Source organism: Apium graveolens, chromosome 7 (genome assembly GCF_009905375.1).
Source record: "Apium graveolens cultivar Ventura chromosome 7, ASM990537v1, whole genome shotgun sequence".
Taxonomy (NCBI): Eukaryota; Viridiplantae; Streptophyta; class Magnoliopsida; order Apiales; family Apiaceae; genus Apium; species Apium graveolens.
Genome location: NC_133653.1, coordinates 210152058 through 210165027, shown reverse-complemented (window position 1 = coordinate 210165027; position 12970 = coordinate 210152058). Strand labels below are relative to the sequence as shown.

At 31.2% G+C, this 12970-nt stretch overlaps 2 long non-coding RNA genes across 2 annotated transcripts; one reads left to right on the top strand and one right to left on the bottom strand.

Annotated features, from left to right (window-relative positions):
• Positions 1–2756: 2756 nt before the first annotated feature.
• On the bottom strand, positions 2757–5118 carry LOC141672322 (uncharacterized). Its single transcript, XR_012555453.1, has 3 exons — positions 4276–5118; positions 3845–4166; positions 2757–3762 (listed from the first exon to the last, which is right to left on the bottom strand). It is a non-coding gene; the product is annotated as an uncharacterized LOC141672322 (long non-coding RNA).
• Positions 5119–5885: 767 nt separating this feature from the next.
• LOC141672433 (uncharacterized) lies at positions 5886–8377 on the top strand. The gene is made up of 3 exons (XR_012555521.1): positions 5886–6185; positions 7095–7286; positions 8133–8377. It is a non-coding gene; the product is annotated as an uncharacterized LOC141672433 (long non-coding RNA).
• The last annotated feature ends 4593 nt before the right edge of the window (positions 8378–12970 follow it).

Sequence of the window (12970 nt, the reverse complement as noted above, 5' to 3'; positions counted from 1 at the left end):
AATTTATAAATATAAATACAACTCTATGTATTCACAACTCTATGTAAATATAATTTACTTTTAGTTGCAATTAACAAAAATGTCATGAAGTTAATAAAAAAATAGAATCTCGAAAAAATTATTTGATACAAAAGAGGTTTTTGTGTAATTTTTCTCAACATTTTTTTTGATCAATAATTTTTCTCAACATTTTTATTTAAATGAAATGAAAACGGTACCGGTTGAAATGGTGGAGCGGTTAGTGGGAGACTTTGGAGTTCAGAGGAATTATTAAGTGAATAAAAATAATTTGGGTTTGGCGTCCGCCAATGGATAAGGAGAGAGAGTGTATTAGCGGAGTGTGATTAATTAATTAATAAAAGTGTCGAATTAAAAGAATGTTAGATTAGTTAATGGGTTAAGGAGTTAACGATGATGATGAATCTAGGTAGGAGAAAAGGCAAGAAGAGTGCCGACATGTGCCGTTTTGTATAAGAAAATGAAACAAAGATAGAAGAGTGATCATTACATGTTTCCAAAGAAAATTAATAATTTGTAAACATGTTTTTTTTTAATTATAAAATTTATATAAAGATAAATCTTGCAAAAATGTTTTGTCATTTGATGTCATATCCACCTAGGAAGATCTAAAAATATGTGGTTCATGTTAAAAGATGAAAACAATACAAATAGGACTAATCCCATGGTATGCAGTGTGCACATCAAAGTCAATGTCATGAATCACGGCCCTACTACAACATCTAACCACCTTTTGTTTAGTCTCCATTTGGGATCATCTCAGCCGTTGCTTTGGAGTATCAAAATTCTAGTAGTATCATCTTTTTCCTCCTCGTCTCGTTTTTCCAATTTAGGGCCGGTTCAGATTATCCACACAAAAAGTTTTATAATTATAACCCTTGTGGGCTCCCCTGCGGGTGATTTCATGGATTCTTTCCTGGACCTTGTATATGGGCCTTGATGGAGTTATAGTACTGGGCTGATCAGCTTTTTAATCTATTTGTCTTTCTTTTTAAGATTTATAGTTTTTTTAAGAGAATTTATCAAAAATACAATTTTTTGTCTAACTATTGCGATTTAACTAATTTCTGCAAAGATTTTTAAAAAATATTTTTTTATTCTGAAAGTATTTATAAATATATGATGTTGCATAATAGTTGCATTTATTTGAATTATGCAAATGTTTTAAGTTGCATTTCAGGTTGCATTATATGTTACGTTTTAAGTTGCAAATGTGATTACAAATTTTCAGGGCGCATTTTCGCAAATATTTTTATAAATTCAACTTACAAACGTGGTTGTGAAATAGTTCCAAAATTGCATAACATATTTTCACAAAAATCTATAAAAAGTGATAGTATTTCCTTAAAAAATATGTAAAACTTGGGTATATATGAAAAAACCTTTTTTTTGTCAGGTAAAAAAACCTTTTTTTAATTACAAAAAGTTTCTAGGTGGAAATTTACGTGAATAATAAATAAATGGAAATTTAAAAAAATATCTAAGGCCAAAAATATTTTCCAAAAATATTGTCATTTTTAAAAAAAATGCAAAAATATTTTTTTCCAAAAAATACTATTTTAATTTTTTTTGCAAATATACGGTTTCCTGGGACTGGATTCAATTAGATGTAATTTTCGCCGAGCTTGTAATTTAAATTTACATAACATATTAACATAACATATTAAAAAATTCACATTATTAGTAAGATATTATCGCCGAACTTGTAATTTAAATTTACTAAACGTACAATGTGACGATATTTTTCGGCCGGATCATGTAGTCAAATTTCGAGTATTTTTTAACAATGGGTCAAGTTATGATTTCAAATTCGAAATAAACTAAAATGCATTGACTCATTATAATTCGGACTTATCTAAATATGTAATACCGATAAAGAATATTTATATATAAGCGATTCTTTTTTCAATATTTTTTTAAAAAATATATAAGTACATTTTAATTACTTTTTATAATAAAAAATATGTTAAAAATATATGAGATATATTTTCAAACTAAAAAATGATTAATAAATAAGATAATAATCCATTTATGTACATTGCCTAACTTTATATATGAAATTCAATTCTTTAAAATTAACTGTACAAATATTCAAGTAACTATCTTTTTCTTTGCGGAATTCAAGTAACTATCTATAAAATTAAATAAAATATTCATTTAGCACAGTTACATATTATGTGTATGATAAAAAGTACATGTGACAATATGGTGTAGCGGTATGAGATTGTATAGGTGATGGAATATCTCGAGTTCGATTCCCACAAATCATATTTTTTATATAAATATTAAAAATATGGGTAATTTAGTATTTCCAATCAGACTTTTTAATCTTATGTAATATGTTGGGTCTTCAATGAGACTTTTTAATAAGATATGTTGGGTCATGGCTAGTTACTACAGGTGTTTATTGCAACATCAAAATATGTCTGAGACAACATAGTCTCGGATGTTATAATATATATATATATATAGTAATAACACCCTACACCAACATATTTTGCTATGTTGCAATAGATGTTATGATTTATTTTTTAAAAAATGGGCCCCACAAATCTAGGGCTCACTTAAATTATTTTTTAATAATTTATATTTATAGTTTCTTTGTTTATGTTTTCTTTAATTTTCACAAATATAATAATAATTAGACAAAAATATTTAAATCAAACCATGAGTTATTACAAAGGGATAAATTAAGTCTTGTTAAACTACATTATAGCATCAACAAGTTCTGTAAAATTATGCAATCCTCTAAGCATCATATCTATAATGATATCTGCAATGAAGAATGTCAAATATATGTTGTTGTTTCGTGTAAAGTTGTCGGAGTGGTAGGTAATATCACCGGATATCTATGTATCATAATCTGCAAGCATCGTATCTTGGTACCTTTTGACTATGTAAATAAGAAGAAAAACAAAAGACTTGGAACAGATGATGTAAATAAACTGTAAATAATGTAAACTAAAAATAGAACTAGAGTAACTCAATCAAACCACATTCCATATATTTACAGGATCATGTTTTGATACAAACATATATGTACATTGTACCTTATGCTCCTGCAAGTTGCTAGCTGTTAGTGGTACCAGCAAACATTTTCTCATCAAAATGTTAGTATTACTCTCGAGGATATATTGTGTTCAGGATCTTCAAATCAAATTGATACTGGTTATACACAACTCACAAATAAAACAATAAAGACTTAGTTGTTAACACAGAATCGCTTGCCTGCTTAGCTGTCTAACTGAGTCCTATAAATGATTCAAGATCAAAGAAATCCATGTGGACACACGGCTTAAATCTTCTAGCCATTTTCATTCTAGCTCCATTTATATATTAAAAGTTCATAATTAATACCCCAAGCATAGTTAGTGGAAAAAGTAATTCTTGTTCCAGGATACAAGCAGTGTTACAAGCAATATTTTTAACATCATAATTCAACTCTAATTTCTTTTTTAATATAGTTAACGGAAAAACTAATTTTGTTCCAGGATAACAAATCCACATAATTATGATTAGAGAACAATTTGTCATGGAAATTGTTAGACCTATTATCATAAGCAGACTCTACAATATAATTTGTAAAAAAAAAATAAACAACAAAAAATTAATATCGTTTAAGCCATGCAAAATAATATGAAAGAAGAAAGCCAGACTGCTTTCAGGGGGACTTCTTAGCCATTTACTTTATACCATAAAAGCGATAATGACATAGCTCCATCGCTTGAAAATACATAAGCCATCCTGGAATTTAGTTCATATTAGAAGAGTCTTAAAGAGTAATTTATAATGTAATCCACCACACGTAACAATTTATTTTATGTACCTAAATTTACTTGTAACTGAACTCATGGCACAGAAAATATGGCAACACCAACCATACCTAGACAAATGATTCCTCCGGCTCCACTTCAATATATATTCTTGAATACTCGATAAAATACCTTAGCAATAGCATAACCACGAGAATCATTATTTTCATCCAAAAGGTAAGGGATATCGATAACTGTAAAGGTGATACCAAGAAGGTAACCTCATCCAACAATAATTGATATGCCAATGGAACTGATGATTCCTCCGGTGCTAAGGAGAATGCTTACTTGTATCAGCTTCGCAAGTGAATAATTGACGCTTGTTGTAACAGAACACTGCAGAGAATGGTCTTTCTAATGACTAAAGCCTAAATATAATGAATGATACTGGAAATGAAACCATTCTAGCCTTTATTGGCTTTTGAATAATGACGAAATCAATTACCTGTCCAAAAATGTTGAACCTGCATCATGAAATAACAAGTGAAAATTTATAGAAGTCGGACACTATAATGCACATAGACCAGAAACCACGATCAACTTGTGTATCTACAAGTGCATTTTTACTTCACTTAGATTCTCCTCAACATTAAGTGTAAAAAGTGAATGGCATACGTCTCTCAATAAATAACAAGGGCCCTGTGTTGGTAATATTTTATGTTCCCAATTTAGTTAGGAAGGTCTTAACTTTACACACAATTGAAGACCACTAATATTAGGAAACCAATATAAGAAATACGCAAAGCAGAGTATGAGGGAAAAACTACAAATACTCAAAGACATTCGTTTTAACCTCTTAAGCTTGGACTATAAGGAGATCACCCAGGTGATATTTAAAAAACACATAATCTTTGACCATGTAATATTTACTAACCTAATCCCTAGTAGTCTAGTGAACATTAATCCTCTCTTAATAACAAATAGCTAGAAGGTTTAAGCCTCTACATAGGTGCATGACTATTTAAATTTAAAATGTGCTACCAACCATTTTCAAAAATGAAAACATAACCAAACAAGCAACAAATACAATACTCTAAATGATGAAAAACATCACATTTCTGATTTTAGTAAAAACTGAATTGTAAGATTCTATCAACATCACAAACAACAATAAATATATATATTAAAGTAGTAACTGAAAAAAGGGAGTGAGAGGGAGGGAGGGAAGAGGAGGGGGAGTTTGAGGGAGAGAGAGGGGGCACAAAGAGAGGTGAGAGAGATAGAGAGATAGATTGAGAAAGAAGAGAGAGTGAGAGAGACGGATAGATAGATTTAGCGAAAGAGAGCCAGTGAGAGATATATAGAAAATAAACACAGAGTATACATATATATATATACAACATCAACCTTGCAAACACGTTTGTGCGTATATAGTTTAAAATGAAGACAGAAGAGAGCTTACATATAACGATTCGTATATTTTTGTATTATTTAAATGTGTAATTATTAAATAATTGAGTAAATAAAATATGTGTATGGGTTTTGTCAGCTGTGTGTTGTTTTATTATTAATCATGTGTGGTTTATTGGTGTACAAAAATTATTTATACAGTTATTTGTTGAGCAGCATTGTTTATTTTCACTTTTAAAAGTGCTTCTATTGAAAATTTATTTTCATAAAAATTTGAATTATCTCTAAAATTATTTTTATGATTTTATAATTTCAATAAACATTTTTGGGATTTTATGAAATTTAGAAATCAATATTTTATTAATTATTTATCTCTAAATGATTTTCTGGTTACATTTATTTGTAAATTCAGTATTAAATTCAGAAATGTTTCAAATATTACGAAACTCATATTGTATTAAGTTTGGAATATTTCGAGAATTGTAAAATTATTTCGGAAATATTTCTGATTAAATTCACCCGCACGTTTATTCATTTAATTGTAAAACACGGGTATATTGCGCGATTCAAAAATACTTTATATATTATGAAAATTTTATTGTATTAGTTTTTAAATATTCTGATAATTTTAAAAGTATTTTGGTAATTTTTCGGGCTAGTTTCATTTGCAACTTAGTACGTTAAAACGCAAATCGCGGGACTAAATTGAGTTTCAGAAGGTTGATATCGATCCTCTTAGACATGTGTTAGATTCTCAGAGGATTGTTGGATATGTGTTACTGATGGGATTTTTCAACAACAAAAATAAAATAATAAAATCCTATCCTACCCAATTTTCCCCCCACCCGCGGCTCTCTATCTCAATCTATGTATCTCTCTCTCGCTCTTATCTCTCTCTCCATTTCTATTTCTCTCTCCTATGTGCTCCTCTCCCCCCTCTGTGTTTTCCTGTTCCCTAATTTGTCGCTATTGTTTCTTTCTCGGTGTTTCGCTGTGACTCCGTTGGTACCACTGCTACCGCCTTGTTCTCGATTTTTAGATGTGTATCTATAAGTATATATGCTCGTGTGTGTGTGTTTTGCGATTGTGTCTGTGTGCGTGTCTGGTGTGAGGCGCGTGTAACGCGCGTATGGTGCCTGTGTTGCAGATTGGTTGCTCGACTCTGTTATTCAGATTGGCATTTTTAATTAATAATTTATTTATTTAATTTATGCAGGAAATTACTTGAGTATTATTCGTGAAATAAAATATTGCGTGCGGGATTATATTAATTAATCGGTGAAATTCGCATAGAACACCTGATATAAACGGGAACCCGCGAATTTTACCGCTGTCGGCTCGAGGCTCATCGCCGACGGTGGACGGTGATGAATGTTTCTGAGTCCTACGAAAAAAACATAAAAATGCGAATAATAATAATTAATAGTTAATAATGGAATTTATACTATAATTGGGTTTTGCGGGTTGTGGATTGTTTGTTGTGATTGATGTCGATTATGTTTCGATGGCTAGACCGATAAATAGAGGAAACGCTGCCCGATTTCCGAGAAATCAAATTACGGAAATACGGGAACGTATCCTGTAATCATCGAAAACGTCGAACGAATATATATATATATATATATATATATATATATATATATATATATATATATATCTTATACGTAATCTGATTGCATGTCATGGTGAAATATTTTGCCAAAAATACCCAATAATCTTAATTTCCAAAACGGCGGGTATACATATTTTTTGAAAACGAATACCGAACCGACTTTCGAGGAAGTGAACCCTAATTGATATATGTATTAAAATAATACGTATATTACAAGTCGGGTTTTGTTAACGTATGTGTAGATTGTAGCGAGGATGTCAAGCATAACTGGTTGTCTAACATGGGGTAGTTCGACTCTGTAGGTTCTAGTCGATGGACTCGAGAATTGATGTCGAACTAAAGATAACTAGTGACCAGTCGACAAGCTCAGCAAGGTTCCAATCGAAGGACCTGAGTGTTGAAGTCGGATCCAGGATAGTCTAATAATTAGACGATAAAGTCGAGCGTCCAAGTCGAATCCAAATCAACTAGTAATATGTGTAAAGCTCTGCAAGGCAAGTACCCCTGACCATACTCTTATAGTTTATTATATATAAATGAAATGTCATTTTATTTTCGAACAGGAACATAAACTTTTTAAGTTACGTATCCCCTGTAATGTAAAATATTGTTTAAAATATGTTTTGGGGAGAAGTAACTTCTGAAAGTACCTATCTCTGAAATATGATCAAAATGGAAAAGAGGTTTTGAATAGTGTGCTGTGAATGAATTGTTTTTAAAAGAGATAAGTAAAAATGATTTTGGAAACTGGATAAAACGAATCAGATTTTGGATAACGTTGCGTAAATGGCTAATTCGGTTGCACACCCTATCTTCACCGATTAGTCCAACATAGTTAATCAGAGACCTAGCTAATCTCTGCGGATCCGGTTAATTGTTTGAAAGCTTGATCAGCTTTCCTAGACAATTTGTGTGATAGCCCGGCCAACTATCCTTGATAACTTGTGTGGAGGCCTGATCAGCTGTCCCTAGATAACATCCAATATATATATGATTGTGGTTTGTGGTTCCAATAACGGAATAAATGGTTTTGTGATCCCCGTAACGGGACAGATGGTTTGATGGTTCCTGTAATGGAACGAATGATTTGAAAATGGAAAAAACATGCTAAAATTTGACTCTGGTATTTACACACAACACACGACTGATGTTATTGTTTTACAGAGCATGCTACTTTTGAATATCCAGTTTATAGATGTTTTACTTGTTTTGTAACAAGTTATGAATTCTGTTCTTATAACTGTTTTATCGTAAATTATTCTACTTGTTATTCATATAGTGGTACTGCTGAGTGATTGATCGCTCACCCTTGCAAAATATTTTGTATATATTTATTGCAGATGTCTGGGAGACCCTTTCCGTTGTAATCAGGGCAGAATTCCAGTTCCTTCCGTACCAGGCTCCTTTGAGGTAGTTGTGTTAGACCAAAGATGGTCTGTTGAGTTGCTGTAATAAGTTAGTTGCGTCAGGATTGTTTGTAATAAATTAGTTTTGTAATAGTTGTAACCTAAGTCATACTTAAACCTGGAAAAGATCTTGGTAAAGGGGTCGTATTTATGTATTAATATTGAATTGGATTATATTATATTTGATATTATTATTATTGGTGACGTCAACTCCTGACCCCGGAGTTGAGGCCGTCACATACACCTCAAGATTAAACGTAGCTTGAAATCAGTAGAGAGCTTCAACCCGGATCTTTATCGAACTCTAATTGAAAACTACCTGAAGTCCTTGTAATATGTTACTCCAACTCTTGAAATCAATGAATCCGTTGCTCAAATGTGTTGTTTAAATCCAACCTAGACCCGTAGCTCGATAAACCTTTTGAAATCCACTAATTTTAGAGAGAACTGAGAGCAAGGAGGGAGAGATGAAAGTAATTTTTTTGTATTGACTTCCCCCTTTCCTTTTTCCGAAATTTTCGGTTCCTGATATGTCAAAATGTTAGCCGCCCTACCCAATTGTTTCATCAACCCAACCCATATCTCAATTCAATTACATTTTTTAAATTTTATATATTTTATAAAAAAATTATTGCATACATTATAATGATTACAATTCATTTATTACTTCAATTAATTTATAAAAAAATTAATATTATTACAAGATTTTATTTTCTATAAAAAAAATATTTTAGTGATATCAATCAAAATTAGTTGATATACTAATTAAAAATTTAAAAAATCAAATAAAATATTTTACTATATACAAAATTTAAAGTATAACAAATAATTAAATTTAAATCATTTAATTATCTAATATACATCTACTTTCTAATTTTTTTATAAATTTTTTTATTCCAATTAATTTATTTAAAGATAAACTTAGTTTTGAATTAATACTTTTTAAAAAATATTCATAGTCTATAACAACATAATATCATGTGTTGTTGTGGGTAAAACCTTATTGAGATATGGCAACATAATTTTATATTTTTGGTAACACATATGTGTTAGTATTGTGATAGGGTAAAAAATTAATATCTATTATTACATACTCTAAGATAACACTCATACTGAAATGTAACGATGTAACGACAGGTCATTTATGGCGTAGTGGGAGCTTCGAAAGCTCATAATATAACAATGCGGCTTTTTGTTATATTATCATTCAATCTAGATAATAAAACATAAATTGAATTTTATAAACTTTTAAAATAAAATTCCAAAGTAGCATGCAGTTTCCTAAATCCGGAAGTGAAAATGAAATAATATAATTTAGTGTAAATGAAAATCCAAATAGACGAAATTCCTCAAATCCAAACAGCTAAAAATATGAACATTATTAAATAACACAAGTTCCAATCTAACTCAATTGAAATGCAATACCCGTCACTAGTACCTATCATTTAAAAGTAATTAGCTGCACAGTCCAACAATAAAACCACCTGTAAAGTTTCAAAATCTATAATTACTCACACCAAAAATAGGCAATTAATTAAAACAAAACTCCAATTAATATGTATATACTTACCAATTCACTTGAACCCTATTTTGAAGCCCAAACTACCTGCAAATAAATAAACATTTTCTTCTTTCAATTGGAGCCAGAGAGAGAGAGAGTCTTAAAACACCAAGCCTTCCGGTTGTTCTTCACTTCGTGCTTTCATATTATTTTCGAAAGAGAGACCATTGACAGAGATTCGAGAGCCCGTGAAGAAAGAAGAAGTATTAATTTAATGGGGTTTCATCCTGGGGGCAAATTACCGCCAACATTTCACTATAATATGTATGATTTTAATTTTTTAATTTTAGTTTTCAGTTTAACTCTTAAACTATTATTTATTATGTTTGAAACTAAATATATTAAATATTTATATAAAATAAATTTTAATATTTATATTATATATTATATTATATGTTGGAGTAAAAAATAAATCAAAATATAATTTTAATTCTAGTTTTATGATAATAAATTCACTTTTAGATTTTAAGAAATAAAAAAGTAACTAATGTAACACCAGGTACTGGTGTTACATGTGTGCAATACTATTACTCTCATGCAACACTAGCCTTACCGTTGTTGCAATACTAATTGGATAGTGTTACAACCTGACAAGAATTTCTTAATTATTGAAACAAAATACTTGTAACACTTCTCAAAAGATATTATAATAGCTCACTTATAGACTTATGGCGTAGTGTGGACATCGGCACTAACAAGACCTATTACAAGAGTTATTAATAATATTGAACTGAAATAAGTAGGTCCAAAAGTATAAATACATATCATTATACACATTATAGATCCAATTGCTAAAGCATATGGAGCTTTCTCAAACGGCCCTTATCATCTAATGATTTAGGGGGCAATTATCTTTTGAGATCACTATCCCATGAGACATCGAAACATATCATTTCTTTATCTCCTGCATCCTAAAATGATGCAATATTTTGTCAATGTATGTACTCCGACTAGGTCGATTAATCTTTTTAATCTATCTCTATAGACCTTGATCCCTAATATATAGGTAGCATCGCCTAAGTCTTTCATCGAGAAACTATTTCTCAACCAAGTCTTAACATCCTGTAGAGAAGGTATGGCATTCCTTATTTGTTATATGTCATCTACATATAATTCTAGGAATGTCACATAGCTCCCACTAACCTTCTTGTAAACACATGGTTCATCTTCATTTTGAATAAGCCAAACTCTTTGACCGTTTCATCAAAATGAATATTCATTCTCCTTAAGGCTTGCTTCAATCTATAAATAGAGAGAACAACTTACAAACTATATTAGCAAACTTTGGATCGACAAAACCCTCAGGATGTATCATATATACATCCTGTTCAAGGCTCCCATATAAGAAAGCAGTTTTGACATCCATTTGCCAAATCTCATAGTCAAAGTAAACAACTATCGCTAACAAAATCCTGATGGACTTGACCATAGTAACCGGTGAAAAAGTCTCATCATAGTCTATACCATGAATTAGTTTGAAACTTTTGCCACTAGTCGCGTCTTATAGGTGTGTACTTTACCATCCATGTCAGTTTTCTTCTTGAAAACCCACTTGCACCCTATAGGTTTTACCCCTTCGAGTGGATCAACTAAAGTCAGTACTTTATTTTGATACATGGATTCCTTCTCGGATTTCATGGCCTCTAGCCATCTCTCGGAGTCTGAACTGTTCATAGCATCTTTGTAACGACTCAAATCCGGGTCAAGATTCGGTGTCACTAAACAATCTTTACATAAAATAAAAGAATATTCAATTAACCCCTTGAATCCAGATCGTTTACAGGTTATGGTATGGAACAAGAATCTAACTTTCTACAATTCACATCAACTACAATACAAGTGCAAATACCTTTATGCTAATGTCCTTGGCATATTTTCCTAACATCTTCGTTCTCTCGCAGCGAAGATTTCTCTAACTCTTGCTGTCTAATGAAAGCTATTCAGTTTTATCCTAATCTGCTTCTGAAAGAAATAAGAATTTACAAAGCAAGAGTGAGCCAAAAATGCCCAGCAAGTATATAATTTGAGTTTCAAACATTAATATCAAAGGAAAATTTCTGGACAAAATCTTTAAACAATTTTAAACAATTCTACTGATTTGAGTGAGTTGAGCGAATAAACATTGGCTGTCACCAGCCTTTGATTATAAATCCAAAAGTGACAAGCGATTCCCAGATTCATCTCCTGAATCATGGTTTTGTCCGGTTTTGGAATCATAAACCTTTCGAGAGAGAATGCCGTTAATGGCGATCAACAACAAATTATACTAGACACTAGTTCGCACCTATATCCTGCTGATCAGTCAGGATACAATGCAGATCTATACCTACCTGTATAGATCCAGTCGGGTCCCCAGGCTCTACGGCCCATCTCAAGGCACCGGTCATGTCCCGGTCCTTAGGATTAAGTAAAACTTAATCCCACACATCATCATTATCCAGCCCGTGGAGTATTTTGATGTCAAATCATTTTGAATTCAATACATCCTAATTCAGGGTTCGCAAATAACCCGAAAGAATGGGTATTTGCTCAAGAGAGCAATCAAATTATAGGAACAATAATGAAAAGGACATGCATAATAAGAGTAATTGCAGTGAAATATAAAATATTTAACTATTCTGAACTTAGAATAGGAACGAAGAAATATTTGCAGTATTTTAAAAGAAAAATCAGGAATACTTGCCTCAATAAGCTTTACTCGCTATTACTAGTTGACTTTGATTCGACTTGATCGTTCGGCTTTATCGTCAAAGTACTATTCCATTTTGGATACGATCCCAACACTCAGGCCGTTCGATTAGAACTTCGTTGATCTCGACATTTAATCACTAGATCATTCCTAGTCCGATGTCGATACTCGGGTTTTCCTTCTAGGACCTACAGGGTTGAAATACCCTAATTCAGATAATCGCTTAAGCTTAACATCAAATCACTATCATTTCTACCCATACAGTTTCATATCATGTATCTTATTTATTGGTATTATTGAAATACACATAGCAATTATGGCTTGCACCTTCAAAACTCGGTTCGGTATTTATTTTCGGAAAATACGTATACTCGTCATTTTGAAAAACAGGGTATTCGATTATTTATAAATTATTTTGTCTCAATCGTAATTAAATTCGTATGATATATTTATATATAGTTATTCGACGTCTCCGATAATTATAGGTTATGTTCCCGTATTTTCGGAATTAATTTCCCGAAA